This window comes from Cherax quadricarinatus, chromosome 86 (genome assembly GCF_038502225.1).
Source record: "Cherax quadricarinatus isolate ZL_2023a chromosome 86, ASM3850222v1, whole genome shotgun sequence".
NCBI classification, from domain to species: Eukaryota; Metazoa; Arthropoda; class Malacostraca; order Decapoda; family Parastacidae; genus Cherax; species Cherax quadricarinatus.
In genome coordinates, this window is record NC_091377.1 from 16,728,487 (window position 1) to 16,741,109 (window position 12,623).

The window sequence follows — 12,623 nt, forward strand, 5'->3', positions numbered from 1 at the left end:
GTGATAGTGGTGATACTGGTTATTGTATCTTGGTGTGATAGTGGTGATACTAGTTATTGTATCTTGGTGTGATAGTGGTGATACTGGTTATTGTATCTTGGTGTGATATTGGTGATACTGGTTATTGTATCTTGGTGTGATAGTGGTGATACTAGTTATTGTATCTTGGTGTGATAGTGGTGATACTGGTTATTGTATCTTGGTGTGATATTGGTGATACTGGTTATTGTATCTTGGTGTGATAGTGGTGATACTAGTTATTGTATCTTGGTGTGATAGTGGTGATACTGGTTATTGTATCTTGGTGTGATAGTGGTGATACTGGTTATTGTATCTTGGTGTGATAGTGGTGATACTGGTTATTGTATCTTGGTGTGATAGTGGTGATACTGGTTATTGTATCTTGGTGTGATAGTGGTGATACTGGTTATTGTATCTTGGTGTGATAGTGGTGATACTGGTTATTGTATCTTGGTGTGATAGTGGTGATACTGGTTATTGTATCTTGGTGTGATAGTGGTGATACTGGTTATTGTATCTTGGTGTGATAGTGGTGATACTGGTTATTGTATCTTGGTGTGATAGTGGTGATACTGGTTATTGTATCTTGGTGTGATAGTGGTGATACTGGTTATTGTATCTTGGTGTGATAGTGGTGATACTGGTTATTGTATCTTGGTGTGATAGTGGTGATACTGGTTATTGTATCTTGGTGTGATAGTGGTGATACTGGTTATTGTATCTTGGTGTGATAGTGGTGATACTGGTTATTGTATCTTGGTGTGATAGTGGTGATACTGGTTATTGTATCTTGGTGTGATAGTGGTGATACTGGTTATTGTATCTTGGTGTGATAGTGGTGATACTGGTTATTGTATCTTGGTGTGATAGTGGTGATACTGGTTATTGTATCTTGGTGTGATAGTGGTGATACTGGTTATTGTATCTTGGTGTGATAGTGGTGATACTGGTTATTGTATCTTGGTGTGATAGTGGTGATACTGGTTATTGTATCTTGGTGTGATAGTGGTGATACTGGTTATTGTATCTTGGTGTGATAGTGGTGATACTGGTTATTGTATCTTGGTGTGATAGTGGTGATACTGGTTATTGTATCTTGGTGTGATAGTGGTGATACTGGTTATTGTATCTTGGTGTGATAGTGGTGATACTGGTTATTGTATCTTGGTGTGATAGTGGTGATACTGGTTATTGTATCTTTGTGTGATAGTGGTGATACTGGTTATTGTATCTTGGTGTGATAGTGGTGATACTCGTTGTAGTGATCCTTGTAGTGGTGATACTTGTTGTAGTGATTCTAGTAGTGGTGATACTTGTTGTAGTGATCCTAGTAGTGGTGATACTTGTTGTAGTGATCCTTGTAGTGGTGATACTTGTTGTGGTGATGCTTGTAGTGGTGATACTTGTAGTGGTGATACTTGTTGTGGTGATGCTTGTAGTGGTGATACTTGTTGTAGTGATCCTTGTAGTGGTGATACTTGTTGTGGTGATACTTGTAGTGGTCATGCTTGTAGTGGTGATACTTGTTGTAGTGATCCTTGTAGTGGTGATACTTGTAGTGGTGATACTTGTTGTGGTGATGCTTGTAGTGGTGATACTTGTTGTGGTGATGCTTGTAGTGGTGATACTTGTGGTGATGCTTGTAGTGGTGATACTTGTAGTGGTGATACTTGTTGTGGTGATACTTGTAGTGGTGATGCCTGTAGTGGTGATACTTGTAGTGGTGATACTTGTTGTGGTGATACTTGTTGTGGTGATGCTTGTAGTGGTGATACTTGTAGTGGTGATGCCTGTAGTGGTGATACTTGTTGTGGTGATGCTTGTAGTGGTGATACTTGTGGTGATGCTTGTAGTGGTGATACTTGTAGTGGTGATACTTGTTGTGGTGATGCTTGTAGTGGTGATACTTGTTGTAGTGATCCTTGTAGTGGTGATACTTGTTGTGGTGATACTTGTAGTGGTCATGCTTGTAGTGGTGATACTTGTTGTAGTGATCCTTGTAGTGGTGATACTTGCTGTGGTGATGCTTGTAGTGGTGATACTTGTAGTGGTGATGCTTGTAGTGGTGATACTTGCAGTGGTGATACTTGTAGTGGTGATACTTGTTGTAGTGATCCTTGTAGTGGTGATCCTTGTAGTGGTGATCCTTGTAGTGGTGATACTTGTAGTGGTGATGCTTTTAGTGGTGATCCTTGTAGTGGTGATGCTTGTAGTGGTGATGCTTGTAGTGGTGATCCTTGTAGTGGTGATCCTTGTAGTGGTGATCCTTGTAGTGGTGATACTTGTTGTGGTGATGCTTGTAGTGGTGATACTTGTGGTGATCCTTGTAGTGGTGATGCTTGTAGTGGTGATGCTTGTAGTGATCCTTGTAGTGGTGATCCTTGTAGTGGTGATCCTTGTAGTGGTGATCCTTGTAGTGGTGATCCTTGTAGTGGTGATCCTTGTAGTGGTGATGCTTGTAGTGGCGATCCTTGTAGTGGTGATCCTTGTAGTGGTGATGCTTGTAGTGGTGATGCTTGTAGTGGTGATGCTTGTAGTGGTGATGCTTGTAGTGGTGATGCTTGTAGTGGTGATGCTTGTAGTGGTGATGCTTGTAGTGGTGATGCTTGTAGTGATCCTTGTAGTGATGCTTGTAGTGATCCTTGTAGTGGTGATGCTTGTAGTGGTGATGCTTGTAGTGGTGATCCTTGTAGTGGTGATCCTTGTAGTGGTGATGCTTGTAGTGGTGATGCTTGTAGTGGTGATCCTTGTAGTGGTGATCCTTGTTGTGGTGATGCTTGTAGTGGTGATACTTGTTGTGGTGATCCTTGTAGTGGTGATACTTGTAGTGGTGATGCTTGTAGTGGTGATACTTGTAGTGGTGATACTTGTAGTGGTGATACTTGTAGTGGTGATACTTGTTGTGGTGATACTTGTTGTGGTGATACTTGTTGTGGTGATCCTTGTAGTGGTGATACTTGTAGTGGTGATACTTGTTGTGGTGATCCTTGTAGTGGTGATACTTGTAGTGGTGATACTTGTAGTGGTTATACTTGTGATACTTGTAGTGGTGATACTTGTAGTGGTGATACTTGTTGTGGTGATCCTTGTAGTGGTGATACTTGTTGTGGTGATACTTGTTGTGGTGATACTTGTAGTGGTGATACTTGTTGTGGTGATCCTTGTAGTGGTGATACTTGTAGTGGTGATACTTGTAGTGGTGATACTTGTTGTGGTGATCCTTGTAGTGGTGATACTTGTAGTGGTGATACTTGTAGTGGTGATACTTGTAGTGGTTTTACTTGTGGTGATACTTGTAGTGGTGATACTTGTTGTGGTGATCCTTGTAGTGGTGATACTTGTAGTGGTGATACTTGTAGTGGTGATACTTGTAGTGGTGATGCTTGTAGTGGTGATACTTGTAGTGGTTATACTTGTAGTGGTGATACTTTTGGTGATACTTGTAGTGGTGATGCTTGTAGTGATGATACTTGTAGTGGTGATGCTTGTAGTGATGATACTTGTAGTGGTGATGCTTGTAGTGGTGATACTTGTAGTGGTTATACTTGTAGTGGTGATACTTGTGGTGATACTTGTAGTGGTGATACTTGTAGTGATGATACTTGTAGTGGTGATGCTTGTAGTGGTGATACTTGTAGTGGTTATACTTGTAGTGGTGATACTTGTGGTGATACTTGTAGTGGTGATGCTTGTAGTGGTGATACTTGTGGTGATACTTGTAGTGGTGATACTTGTAGTGGTGATACTTGTAGTGGTTATACCTGTAGTGGTGATACTTGTAGTGGTGATGCTTGTATTGGTGATACTTGTAGTGGTGATGCTTGTAGTGGTGATACTTGTAGTGGTGATGCTTGTAGTGGTGATGCTTGTAGTGGTTATACTTGTAGTGGTGATACTTGTAGTGGTGATGCTTGTAGTGGTGATGCTTGTAGTGGTGATACTTGTAGTGGTTATACTTGTAGTGGTGATACTTTTGGTGATACTTGTAGTGGTGATGCTTGTAGTGGTGATACTTGTAGTGGTGATACTTGTAGTGGTGATGCTTGTAGTGGTGATACTTGTAGTGGTTATACTTGTAGTGGTGATACTTTTGGTGATACTTGTAGTGGTGATGCTTGTAGTGGTGATACTTGTGGTGATACTTGTGGTGATACTTGTAGTGGTTATACCTGTAGTGGTGATACTTGTAGTGGTGATACTTGTAGTGGTTATACCTGTAGTGGTGATACTTGTGGTGATACTTGTAGTGGTGATACTTGTAGTGGTGATGCTTGTAGTGGTGATACTTGTAGTGGTTATACTTGTAGTGGTGATACTTTTGGTGATACTTGTAGTGGTGATGCTTGTAGTGGTGATACTTGTAGTGGTGATACTTGTAGTGGTGATGCTTGTAGTGGTGATACTTGTAGTGGTTATACTTGTAGTGGTGATACTTTTGGTGATACTTGTAGTGGTGATGCTTGTAGTGGTGATACTTGTGGTGATACTTGTAGTGCTTATACCTGTAGTGGTGATACTTGTAGTGGTGATACTTGTAGTGGTTATACCTGTAGTGGTGATACTTGTGGTGATACTTGTAGTGGTGATACTTGTAGTGGTGATACTTGTAGTGGTGATACTTGTAGTGGTGATGCTTTTAGTGGTGATACTTGTAGTGATGATACTTGTAGTGGTGATACTTGTAGTGATGATACTTGTAGTGGTGATGCTTGTAGTGGTGATACTTGTAGTGATACTTGTAGTGGTGATACTTGTAGTGGTGATACTTGTAGTGGTGATACTTGTAGTGGTGATACTTGTGATACTTGTAGTGGTGATACTTGTGATACTTGTAGTGGTGATACTTGTGGTGATACTTGTAGTGGTGATACTTGTAGTGGTGATACTTGTGGTGATACTTGTAGTGGTGATACTTGTAGTGGTGATACTTGTGGTGATACTTGTAGTGGTGATACTTGTAGTGGTGATACTTGTGGTGATACTTGTAGTGGTGATACTTGTAGTGGTGATACTTGTAGTGATACTTGTAGTGGTGATACTTGTGGTGATACTTGTAGTGGTGATACTTGTGATACTTGTAGTGGTGATACTTGTAGTGGTGATACTTGTAGTGTTGGTAGTGGAAGTGCTGATTGTTAGTAACAAGTAATATACTCTAGTTATTTTTGCTATTATTAGTTACCCACAAAGTGCGACCTTTAAGCACTTGCCTCAAGTTTTTTCTTCAACTTTTAGTTTTTGTTTCGCTCGTAACTCGGTCTCGACCGATCTGTTTCAGAGTTTTAAATTTGTGTAGTGTAACTAGGACCAGATTCTTGGATCAGTTGGTATGTGCAGGTACCTTGTGATTATACTTGTTAAACACATTCCCAGCATCCTGGAATGTCTTCTGTAACTTCCAAAACTCTCAGTGGCGAGGCTTCATACTTCATAATTGTTGTCTTTTAATTCATAGACGGTAGATAAATATTTATGTGTGCAGCAGTTGCGACCTTCACCATTTTGTGTGTAAAACTCTCTCATATTTTTATCCCCGTGAAATCATACCTGGAGTTTACCTGGAGAGAGTTCCGGGGGTCAACGCCCCCACGGCCCGGTCTGTGACCAGGCCTCCAGTGTCATAAGTGCCTCATAAGTGTCATTTATCAAATAAATTTTAGTTTAGGTCTTCTGAAGGGGTTCATTATTTAATGGCTGGGGCATCATGGCACTAGGATAATACCCGTCAAGTTTCCAGTGCTGGCACCAAATTTGACACCGTAGAACAATAGTTGAAAAACTTCGAATCATTAAAATCTGTTATAACTGGAAAATAACTCATCTGGCCGGCCCGGTCTTCGACCAGGCCTCCCGGTGGATCAGGGCCTGATCAACCAAGCTGTTGCTGCTGGTCGCATGCAATCTACCGTACAAACCACAGCCCAGCTAATCGGATACTGACTTTAGGTATCCGTCCAGATCCCTGTTGAAAACAACCAGAGGTCCATTGGTAATTCCCCTTATGTATGAAAAGAGGCTGTTAAATAGTCTTGGGCCGCTAGCACTTGTTGTGTTTATCTTAGTACAGTCATGGTACCCCTGGTTTACGTTGATATGTTGTACTGTCTGCCTAATCTTTTGCTCTTGTAGGGAGTGACTTCTGTGTACAAATTTGTGACCCATCTATCATTATCATGTAGATTATTATGTACTTTTCTCGCCTACATTCCAAGGAGTATAGGTCAAGGAATTTCAAACATTCCTGTTAATTAAAGTGATTGATTGAGCTAATACGTGCTGTGAATGTTATATACCTTACCTGTGAAGAGTTTCGAGAGTTTCACTGCTCTTGGAGCCCGGCCATGGGCCAGGCTCGTCTGGTACTTGCCTGGTCAACCAGGTTGTTGCTGCTGGAGGCCCGCTGCCCCACTTATCCATCACAACTTGGTTCATCTGGCACCTGGTGAAGATAATTATCCCCCCCCCGGCCTCAACACTTTTGGACTCCCCCCCCCCCGTCTCTGTGTGTATGGTTGGTATTTTTATTTTTATTCCTTCAGTAAGTTTTGACTTAAGTGGCTACCTGCCACATTTGTCTTGTATAGGAAATCCAAGACAAATGGTATCTTAACCTGACAGTAGTAGTGAAGTTAAGGAGATATTGCAGTTATAACTCGACTCTGTGGCTCATTGTTCTCAGTAATGATTGACTATCCCAGTTATTCTTTAATGACTTAGATGCAAAACTCTTTAAGAGCGTGAGCAAGTGTTGCTGTCATACCCGTGAAGCCACTTTCCACTTGGAGAAGCTGTTGCTAGTATATGCAGTGTGACCCAGCCACACTCTCACGTACTCCATGTCCATCAAAAATTACGATAAAACACTACCATCTGCCTTCAATATTGTGTAGAGACAGTGTGGACACACAAGTCTACCTGGAGGGTATTCCGGGGATCAACAGCCCCGCGGCCCGGTCCACGACCAGGCCTCTCGGTGGATCAGGGCCTGATCAATTAGGCTGTTACTACTGGCCGCATTTAGTCCAACGTACGAACCACAGCCCGGCTGATTCGGCACCGACTTTAAAGTATCTGTCCAGCTCCCTCTGAATGGCAGCCAGGGGCCTATTGGTAATTCCCCTTATGCTTGGTGCGAGCCTGTTGAACAGTCTTGGGCCCCGGACATTTATGGTGTTTTCTCTTAATGTACCAATGGCTCCTCTACTTTTCATTGGGGGTATTTTGAACCGCCTGCCCAGTCTTTTACATTCGTAGGGAGTGATTTCTGTGTGCAGATTCAAGACTATTCCTTTTAGGATTTTCCAATTGTAGATTATAATATATATATCTCGCCTGCGTTCCAACGAGTCCAGGTCAAGTGCTTCCAAGCGTTCCCAGTAGTTAAGGTGCTTGATAGAACTTACATTCCCAGTAAAGGTTCTCTGTATACCCTCTAGATCGGCAGTTTCACCTGCTTTGAACGGAGATGTTAATGTACAGCAATATTCCATCCTAGAGAGAAGTGATTTGAAAAGGATCATCATTGGCTTGGCATCTCTTGTTTTGAACGTTCTCATTATCCATCCTATCATTTTCTTCGCACTTGTGATTGTGGCACTGTTGTGATCCTTGAAAGTGAGATCCTCAGACATTACTACTCCCAGGTCCCTTACATTATTTTTTCGCTCTATTGTATGATCAGAGTTTGAAGTATACTCAGTTCTAGGTATTATTTTCTCCAGGTTTCCATAACGGAGTAGTTGGAATTTGTCTTCATTGAACATCACATTGTTTTCCGTTGCCCACTGGAAAACTTGGTTTATATCTTGGAGGTTAACCGCGTCCTCTGTAGATGAGTCTCGTGCAGATCCTAGTATCGTCTGCAAAGGATGACACGGTGCTGTGGATTACATCTTTTTGTCTGATATGAGGATGAGGAACAGGATGGGGGCGAGTACTGTGCCTTGTGGAACAGAGCTTCTCACTATGGCACCTTCTGATTGAACTCAGTTTACCACTACTCTTTGTGTTAGATTGGCTAGAAAGTTGAAGATCCATCACCCCATTTTGCCAGTTATTCCTCTAGCACATATTTTGTGCGCTATTACGCCATGATCCCACTTATCAAAGACTTTTGGAAAGTCTGTGTATATTACATCTTCAATCTGTTTTTCATCCAGTGCATCCAAGATCATATCATAGTGATCCAGTAGTTGTGAGAGGCAGGAGCGACCTGCTCTGTGCCCAGTCACTCCAGTCAATAACAAAATACGGATATAGTCCCGCTCCACAAAAGTACTATCAAAACAATTGCAGAAAATATATATGCTTTAACGAAGGTCCAAGTTCACGTCTTTGAGAATTACAATACATAAAAGGAACATAAAATAATCTGAAGACCGTAAGATGTACGACACTTATGGCAAAACTTATTCTAGTCTTAAAATCTACGTAGATATAGGCGGATCAGGTGTTATGATTCAAGTGTTGGTGGATCAGGTGTTATGATTCAAGTGTTGGTGGATCAGGTGTTATGATTCAAGTGTTGGTGGATCAGGTGTTATGATTCAAGTGTTGGTGGATCAGGTGTTATGATTCAAGTGTTGGTGGATCAGGTGTTATGATTCAAGTGTTGGTGGATCAGGTGTTATGATTCAAGTGTTGGTGGATCAGGTGTTATGATTCAAGTGTTGGTGGATCAGGTGTTATGATTCAAGTGTTGGTGGATCAGGTGTTATGATTCAAGTGTTGGTGGATCAGGTGTTATGATTCAAGTGTTGGTGGATCAGGTGTTATGATTCAAGTGTTGGTGGATCAGGTGTTATGATTCAAGTGTTGGTGGATCAGGTGTTATGATTCAAGTGTTGGTGGATCAGGTGTTATGATTCAAGTGTTGGTGGATCAGGTGTTATGATTCAAGTGTTGGTGGATCAGGTGTTATGATTCAAGTGTTGGTGGATCAGGTGTTATGTTTGATTTAATATTTGTGTGTGTGTGTGTGTGTGTGTGTGTGTGTGTGTGTGTGTGTGTGTGTGTGTGTGTGTGTGTGTGTGTGTGTGTGTACTCAATTGTAGTTGCAGGGGTCGAGACTCAGCTCCTGGCCCCACCCCTTCACTGAACGCTACTAGGTCCTCTCCCTGCTCCATGAGCTTTATCATACCTCGTCTTAAAGCTATGTATGGTTCCTGCCTCCACTACATCACTCGCCAGACTGTTCCACTTCCTGACCACTCTATGACTGAAGAAATACTTCCTAACATCCCTGTGGCTCATCCGAGTCTTCAACTTCCAATTGTGACCCCTTGTTTCTGTGTCCCATCTCTAGAACAACTTGTCTCTGTCCACCTTGTCTATTCCACGCAGTGTTTTGTATGTCGTTATGTCTCCCCTGACCCTCCTGTCCTCCAGTGTCGTCAGTGTGTGTGTGTGTGTGTGTTTGTTTAGTGACACATGTATATAAAACATGGTACGTGGGTATACCAAAGTGTGGGTATGTACCACTACCTGGCGCTGCCCGTCAACGATCCTATACCAAGAATACTTTACACTGTTAAATACCACATGATGTAAGACTGTGGCGTAACACTTTCTCGTTAGTATGATTATTGTACAGTTACCAAGAATGTTAGTGGTGGCACTGTGGGAGTTGGAGGAGGAGGAGGAGGGATGTTAGTGGGGAGGATGGATGGTAGGAGAGGGTGAGGGATGGGTGTAGGGGCCCTCTGTGTTAGTTGCCAGTATAACTGCTGAGACGGGAGGGAGCGGGCGTGCGCCCTGCACTGATACTGTGTGTGTATATAGTGTTTGTGTGAGTGTGTTTGGGGAGATGGAAGGAGGGTGTTGTAAGTGATGACACCTTCACTCTTACGTACTGCTGCACCTCTTCCACCGTCCGTAGCAGTGTTGGTAGGCGGGCAGGAGGTGTCACCACCACGCCTGAGTATTGTGGTATCTACCCTGGTGCCACATTATATGTTCCCGGAAGACAAACACCAGCCAATAGTACTGTCAGGAGTGTGTGTGTGTGTGTGTGTGTGTGTGTGTGTGTGGTGTGTGTGTGTGTGTGTGTGGTGTGTGGTGTGTGGTGTGTGTGTGTGTGGCGTGTGTGTGTGTGTGTGTGTGTGTGTGTGTGGTGTGTGGTGTGTGTGTGTGTGTGTGTGTGTGTGTGTGTGTGTGTGTGTGTGTGTGTGTGGTGTGTGGTGTGTGTGTGGTGTGTGTGTGTGTGGGGTGTGTGTGTGTGGCGTGTATGTGTGTGGTGTGTGTGTGTGTGTGTGTGTGTGTGTGTGTGTGTGTGTGTGTGGTGTGTGTGTGTGTGTGTGGTGCGTGTGTGTGTGTGTCTGTGGTGCGTGCGTGTGTGTGTGGCGTGTGTGTGTGTGTGTGTGTGTGTGTGTGTGTGTGTGTGTGTGTGTGGTGTGTGGTGTGTGTGTGTGTGTGTGTGTGTGTGTGTGTGTGTGTGTGTGTGTGTGTGTGTGGTGTGTGTGTGTGTGTGTGTGTGTGTGTGTGTGTGTGTGTGTGTGTTGTGTGTGGTGTGTGTGTGTGTGTGTGTGTGGTGTGTGGTGTGTGTGGCGTGTGTGTGTGTGTGTGTGTGTGTGTGTGTGTGTGGTGTGTGTGTGTGTGGTGTGTGTGTGTGTGTGGTGTGTGGTGTGTGTGTGTGTGTGTGTGTGGTGTGTGTGTGTGTGGTGTGTGTGTGTGTGTGGTGTGTGGTGTGTGGTGTGTGGTGTGTGTGTGTGTGTGTGTGTGTGTGGTGTGTGGTGTGTGTGTGTGTGTGTGTGTGGTGTGTGTGTGTGTGGCGTGTGTGTGTGTGTGTGTGTGTGTGTGTGTGTGTGTGTGGTGTGTGGTGTGTGTGTGTGTGTGTGTGTGGTGTGTGGTTGTGTGTGTGTGTGTGTGTGTGTGTGTGTGTGTGTGGCGTGTGTGTGTGTGTGTGTGTGTGTGTGTGTGTGTGTGTGTGTGTGTGTGTGTGTGTGTGTGGTGAGCGACCTGTGTCAGGCTCAGCTGATCTTGAGGTTATAGTGAAGGAACAACTGGAGGGAGTCACGTGTAGTCAAGTGTGTGGGAGGAGTGGCAGCAACAGGTTGTGTTCACTTGTCAACCTCCTCCTTCACTCACACTTCTGCTCCTGCTTGTGTCTGCCCTCCCTGCTGCTGCTGCTGCTTGTGTCTGCCCTCCCTGCTGCTGCTGCTGCTTGTGTCTGCCCTCCCTGCTGCTGCTGCTTGTGTCTGCCCTCCTGCTGCTGCTACCACCAACACCGTGTGTTAGGAAGGGAAGGTGGCTGCTGCTGCTGCTGCTGCAAGTGTCAAGTTGTAGAAAATATGTCAAACCTTTGTATGTTTGTTTAGACCTTAATGTTGGGGTATCGAGTGTGTAGATCATTTGAGGGGCATCGTGTATATCATGTGAACTTGTGTGCTGGCATCATGTGCGTGTTTGTGGGAGAGGTGAACTTGTGTGCTGGCATCATGTGCGTGTTTGTGGGAGGGGTGAACTTATGTGCTGGCATCATGTGTGTTTGTGGGAGGGGTGAACTTATGTGCTGGCATCATGTTTGTGGGAGGGGTGAACTTATGTGCTGGCATCATGTGCGTGTTTGTGGGAGGAGTGAACTTGTGTGCTGGCATCATGTGCGTGTTTGTGGGAGGAGTGAACTTATGTGCTGGCATCATGTGCGTGTTTGTGGGAGGAGTGAACTTATGTGCTGGCATCATGTGTGTTTGTGGGAGGGGTGAACTTATGTGCTGGCATCATGTGTGTTTGTGGGAGGAGTGAACCTGTGTGCTGGCATCATGTTTGTGGGAGGAGTGAACTTATGTGCTGGCATCATGTTTGTGGGAGGAGTGAACTTATGTGCTGGCATCATGTGCGTGTTTGTGGGAGGAGTGAACTTATGTGCTGGCATCATGTGCGTGTTTGTGGGAGGGGTGAACTTATGTGCTGGCATCATGTGCGTGTTTGTGGGAGGGGTGAACTTATGTGCTGGCATCATGTGCGTGTTTGTGGGAGGAGTGAACTTATGTGCTGGCATCATGTGCGTGTTTGTGGGAGGAGTGAACTTATGTGCTGGCATCATGTGTGTTTGTGGGAGGAGTGAACTTATGTGCTGGCATCATGTGCGTGTTTGTGGGAGGGGTGAACTTATGTGCTGGCATCATGTGTGTTTGTGGGAGGGGTGAACTTATGTGCTGGCATCATGTGTGTTTGTGGGAGGAGTGAACTTATGTGCTGGCATCATGTGTGTTTGTGGGAGGAGTGAACTTATGTGCTGGCATCATGTTTGTGGGAGGGGTGAACTTATGTGCTGGCATCATGTTTGTGGGAGGGGTGAACTTATGTGCTGGCATCATGTGTGTTTGTGGGAGGGGTGAACTTATGTGCTGGCATCATGTGTGTTTGTGGGAGGGGTGAACTTATGTGCTGGCATCATGTTTGTGGGAGGGGTGAACTTATGTGCTGGCATCATGTGTGTTTGTGGGAGGGGTGAACTTATGTGCTATCATCATGTGCGTGTTTGTGGGAGGAGTGAACTTATGTGCTGGCATCATGTGCGTGTTTGTGGGAGGAGTGAACTTATGTGCTGGCATCATGTGTGTTTGTGGGAGGGGTGAACTTATGTGCTGGCATCATGTGTG

General features: G+C 44.3%; 1 protein-coding gene across 15 annotated transcripts in view; it reads left to right on the top strand.

Annotated features, from left to right (window-relative positions):
* LOC128703085 (LIM domain-containing protein jub) overlaps positions 1-12,623 on the top strand; it is a 347,638-nt gene that overhangs the window by 145,407 nt on the left and 189,608 nt on the right. For 2 of the 15 annotated variants that reach the window (XM_070103675.1, XM_070103681.1), the window contains exon 1: positions 9,752-9,789. The exons of 8 other annotated variants lie outside the window; for them this stretch is intronic. The gene's annotated coding sequence lies outside the window, so the exon portion shown is untranslated. Of the gene's footprint in view, positions 1-9,736; positions 9,790-10,989; positions 11,323-12,623 lie in introns of those variants that run through there. 5 more of the 15 variants (XM_070103682.1, XM_070103678.1, XM_070103677.1 and 2 more) reach the window with 5 other exon arrangements.